Below are 6,000 nucleotides of genomic sequence, written 5' to 3' on the forward strand. Positions count from 1 at the left end.
TTCTGAATTCAGATTCAAGTGTGATAATGCTTCTGGGTTCTCATCATCAGCTTAAGAATATTCATGTTTAGATTTTGTTTATAATCATCTCTTGGTACATTGCCTTAACCCTTTGCGGTCCTACGTCGTAACAGGTCCAACATTACAATTTTCATCATCAAAAAGACATAAAGCACAGGTCTCTAGTTGTTTTTTTCTCCGGAAAAAGCAGAGAAAACTTTTCAATGGCTGAGTGAGACAGAAAAAAAGAGCATCTGATAGCACCGTGCAGCACAGATAACACGGACATAAACAAAGGAGACAGCTGCTTTTGCATCCAGTGCTCAAAGAATATCACGGACATTTGCAGAGCTTTTTGAGATGTTAAAGTAATAAAATAATGACTTGGATCGCATTATTGAGGAGTTTGATGATAAAACCAGTGATCAGCAGAGTATTTATCAGAATGCATGTCTATGAAGAGGTACAGTGCCGAGAAAAAGTTTGTGAATCCCAATGATAGTTATGGAAATTCCATAGTTTTACCATGATAGCCTTCTTGAATCAAAACTTTTCTTAAATATCCAAAAGGGTTTATATTAACCAATTCCATGTCTTTTGAAACAAAATGATGTATGAATTAGACAAACAATGAGTAATTAAGATTCAGGGTATGTGAAAAAGTAAGTGAACCCCTGGTTTTATCAGCTCAAATAAGGGGATAATTAGTATTAGGTAGATCTTCAGGGGTGAGTTTGGGAGGCCCCATCCTATATAAAGATCAGAAACTTTGTGAGTTCGGTCTTCACCATACAGGTGTGTGGAAACACGTCACACCACGATCGAAATAAATCTCTGAGGACCTCAGAAAAAAAATAGTTATTGATGCTCATCAGTCTACAAAGGCTGAAAAAAACATTCTTAGGATTTCGGGCTCCACCAATCCACTGTCAGACAGATAGTCTACAAATGGAGAAAGTGCAATGGTTTGAGGCTGCTTTGTTGCCTCAGGACCTGGACGGCTTGCCATCATTGACACAACCATGAATTCTGCATTGTATCAGAAGATTCTAGAGGAGAATGTCAGGCCATCCGTCTGTGAGCTGCAGCTGACCCGAAAGTGGGTCATGCAGCAGGAAAATGATCCTAAACATACGAACAGATCTACAAAAGAATGGCGGCAGAAGAAGAAATTCCACGTTTTATTATGGATAAATGGATAAATGTGGATAAATAAATGTTGAAAAAGTATCATGTTTTTGTGTCATTTGTTTAATTAGGTTATCTTTATCTATTAATAGGACTTAGATTAAGATCTAATAACATTTTAGGTTTGAAATATGTGAAATATAAAACTTTTTCTCTGCACTTATGTGAAAAATACAGCGAACGATGGGTGGGGCTTGGCTGTAGATGCTGTACTGAGTGTACTTTTGCAAATCAATGCCTTTTAAACCTGTTTAATTTAAACAGTGTGTGTGAAAATAAATTGGATCTGAAGCGCCTGACAAGCAATGAATAAATGAACCTCTAAGGGTTAAAGTTAGGACATGATTTTAAATAGCTGACTAATAACTGGAATGTTTGTTATTAATTTTAAACCATTAGATTTTAATCATATTTGCTCTGCTAAAATGTGTTCAGCACTTTGAGAGAACCTGGTCTTGAAACACACATATTTACATACATATATAAATAAGAACTATATATCATATATGTATATATTATACAGATATATATATATATATATATATATATATATATATATATATATATATATATATATATATATATATATATATATATATATATATATATTCATAAACATATATAACCTATATCACTATGTAACCATTAAAATAACATACAATTTAATCTATTGTGGCATCTAAGTATTGCTGATTTGTCCACTTATTAATACTTATTAATCATATATTTAATTTGTTGTATAAGGTAAAGGTGTACAATATACATGTATATTAGGCGTCTCCAATGTGGTGTTAGGTTATGGAGTGTTCTTGTTCTGGAATAGTGAACCGAGTGTGTTAGAGTGAGAGAGAATTACCAAGTGTTATGATGCCGTGTTTGAAATAAAACATATAGTTAAACGTACAACAGTTGTTTGGCAGTTATTGAATCCACCATACAACGATAACACAACATCCAATCCTAGTCCTGGAGGGTAGTGTTATTCCTGGGTTTTGTTCAAACTGTACACTAAATTACTTAATTGGACCAATCAAGAGCTTATTGGCCCTCCAGGACCAGGATTGAAACAGAAATCTTTCAATAAAGATATGTGTGAGGGACCACGCATACTGTTATATTCTGATGGAAGTGAAGCTAACACAATTCCAGGAAACGAGAAGTCCTTTACTGTTGCACAATACAAAACAGAAACTGGAAAACCCTATTATTGCATAACTTTACAGAAGTTAACAGACGATGCTAGCTGCGCTGAGGAAGCTGTTGATACTGATGGTCCAGAGAGGGAGTTTTTAACCCTGCTTGTGGATAACCTTAAGGATCGATATATATTTGATGGGTCATCAGTATTTAACATGCAACATGACAGGTCAGTATTAGTTACTTTTTGAATCTATTCATTTTAAATCACAATAAATATTTCTATTGGTTTAATGTCCAAAAATAATATCCATAGTCTACTGATTACACCGTGTAACAATTTTTTTTTTTTTTTTTGTTCTTGGGTAGTAAGTGTTATTTCCTAATTGCTTATGCCTCAAAAGTATAGAAAATGGCTATTATTCCCCACAAACTTTGCTTTTGTGACCAGGACAGTGATATTTTGAAATTCACCTATTTTCCGGAACATTCCAGATAGATTCAGTGCTGAGTAAACTTGGAGTAACTTCATATAACTTTCCAGTAATATAAATAGTAGTATAAATACAGGGGCTTTAAGCCCACCAGTTCAGTTTAGTTCCAGCTGCCTAAGTGGATACATATCTGCATTTTTCTGAGATGGCATTAAGAGGCTGCAATGGTGGCATTCCTGATGGGTCTCTAAGGCGGTTTTACCAAGTTTCCCTGCTATCTTTGCCTTTGGGACAGCAGGGACACCAAGGCGCACTACCACAGGCAGGACTGGCCACAGCGGACCGAGTTCTCTGTGGGGAGGAACAACGTCAAGTGGGAACCACTGGTGGACCCCCGGAAGGTGCTGATGCCACCACTGCACATCAAATTGGGCCTTATGAAACAATTTGTCAGAGCTCTAGATAAGGAGTCGGCAGTCTTCAAGTACCTTCAAGACTTCTTTCCTAAGCTGTCTGAGGCAAAGATCAAAGCCGGTGTCTTCGTCGGACCACAGATAAAGAAGATCCTGGAGTACAATGAATTCCCCAAGAAGCTCACTAGTAAGGAGAAAGCGGCTTGGAACAGCTTTGTCGCAGTGGTTCAGGGCTTCCTGGGCAATCACAAGGCCGAAAACTATGTGGAGCTGGTTGAGACTCTGGTGAAGAACTACGGCACAATGGGCTGTAGGATGTCCCTCAAAGTCCATATCCTTGATGCGCATCTTGATAAATTCAAGGAGAACATGGGAGCATACTCGGAGGAGCAAGGCGAGCGCTTCCACCAGGATATACTGGACTTTGAACGTCGCTACCAAGGACAGTATAACAAGAATATGATGGGAGACTACATTTGGGGGCTGATTCGTGAAAGTGATTTATAGTATAATCTTAAATCCCAAAAAACTACTCACTTCTAAATCTTTTGTAGTCATTTTTGTATTACTTTAGTATAAATACATGTTAATTTGGATTCCTATGTTGTTTTTTTCTGACTTTATGTGAACGAAAAAACCGTTTTCTCATTGGAAATTGGTAAATTTCAAAATATCACTGTCCTGGTCGCAAAAGCAAAGTTTGTGGGGAATAATAGCCATTTTCTATACTTTTGAGGCATAAGCAATTAGGAAATAACACTTACTACCCAGGAACAAAAATTGTGTTACATAGTGTTATAATCAAGTTCCACAAGATCTTGTAAATATACTTTCTTTAGTCACAGTAGAGACTCCACACAAGTTAAAGGAAAGGCTGGAGTATACATATAAATATCCATAAGGTCTAAGGTAGTACCACAGCTGTTCTAAATGCTGGAATGTCCCTATTCTTACAGTATGTTTCTGAGGAGATCTGAGTACTGTAACATGTCATAGAAAGTTAAATTTAATATGTGCTATAGATAAAAATTAAAGACAGATTTTTGCCATTTGGTATTTAATTCATGTGACAATAATAACAGCAAATGTTGTTGGAAGAAACACAAAACCCACAAAGTATTACAATAAAATACAACTCATTTTTTCTTAGCTGCTAGAGAAGAATGATAGCAATCTGGCTGGAAGAATGATAGCTGTCTCAATAGTTTATGGTGGGCCAATGAAGAGATCTAATTGATCATATTTGCAACAAGCCAGATTTTATTGTTACCATTACAGACATCACTGATAAAGAAATCAGAAAAGTTCTCTTTGAGGTAGGGAGATGATAGACCAGTGGTCCTCAACCCTGTTCCTGGATGGCAACAAGCAAGTAAGTTTTATAGGTCCCCCTAAATCACAAACTTCTGGGAACAAATCTAAGTTATTGATCAATTAACTTGTTCTATTAATGAAACTCTGGTCTTTGAGGGCTGAATGGTATGCAGGTATTTGTTTTAAAAAATCACCTGCTTAAATGATCAGAATTAAATTGTTCCAACTCTTTGGAAATTGATGATTTAATGGTTATCTATAAAACCTGCTGGATTGTTTCACAAAGGATAAAAGCAACACATGAAGTGCATAATAATGCAGTTACTTAAACAGTTTAACATCAAGCAGCAAGCATTCTACATTTAACCCTTCACTAGTTGTGCCCAATCATGTTTTCTACTATTCAGTAATCGTTCTTTTAAAAATATATAATAAAAAAAATGGATGAAAAGGTACAAAGGCAGTGGTTTTTTGAATTTTTTTTTTTTATCCATTTCATACATACCCTCCACTTACACTTAAAGTTGAGTATTTTTCCTTAGTCTGTAACACAAACTCCTATTGTCTACACTGTAATTGTGAGCTATTGAGGAATTAAGATTAAATTGGTTCTTAACAGGTAGAAAATGCTGAATCATTGGATGCTCTCAGAACTGTCATGATCAGAAACAGTGCTGTTTCAGACAGTCGGATGCTTACACTACGCTCAAACTGTGGAGGATAGAAAGACCATTGTTAGGGACTACTTTTGGTGGTATATTTAGAAATCACTTTCAAATTCAAAGGTATTGGGTTTTTGTTACTATATAACCATCGACCAACATAAATGATAAACTTTTAAATATTTGAAGTTAGTGACATATCAAGAAAATAGACTTTGTTAATCATATACACACACATACAAGTGGTGAAGAATAGTTTGTTTGCAAAATATGATTGGCCCTTTGGTGGGGCGATCATATGGCGTGCAGCACTACTGGACATGTTTTTTAAAGAAAAGGTATATTTTTTTGTTGGAGTAGTTCAAATTGTTTTGTTATTGTATGCTAATAATTTACCCAGCTTTATAAATTGAGAATTAAAAAATCACATACTGGATCTAAAATTTATGTTCAAGTAAATACGTGGGAAACGATGAGGAAATAAAAAAAAAATCTTAATTAACTTTTTGAACTCATACAAAACACAGGTCATTATATATTTAAATCCTTATAGCAGGTGTAGTTCCTAGTCTTTACTGGATTATCAATTTTATTTTACTGTTTATTTTTCAGGTTCAAGGAAGGACTGGCCACTCAAAATGTTCTCAATGCTCTGTAGCAACACCCATGTGTTTTGGCTGATTACATGTGCTACAGTGGAAAGAAAATGACAGTTGCTGACATAGAAAGTTTTTTTTGGAGTGGAGTTTAGCTTGGCAGGTAGTAATAGACGCAGAGATGAAACCAGAATCATGGGTTACTGGGCAGATTCCCTGATGGGCTGTGAAGGTGTGCTTTTGTTTACATTTTATT

This window comes from Polyodon spathula, chromosome 5 (assembly GCF_017654505.1).
Source record: "Polyodon spathula isolate WHYD16114869_AA chromosome 5, ASM1765450v1, whole genome shotgun sequence".
Taxonomy (NCBI): domain Eukaryota; kingdom Metazoa; phylum Chordata; class Actinopteri; order Acipenseriformes; family Polyodontidae; genus Polyodon; species Polyodon spathula.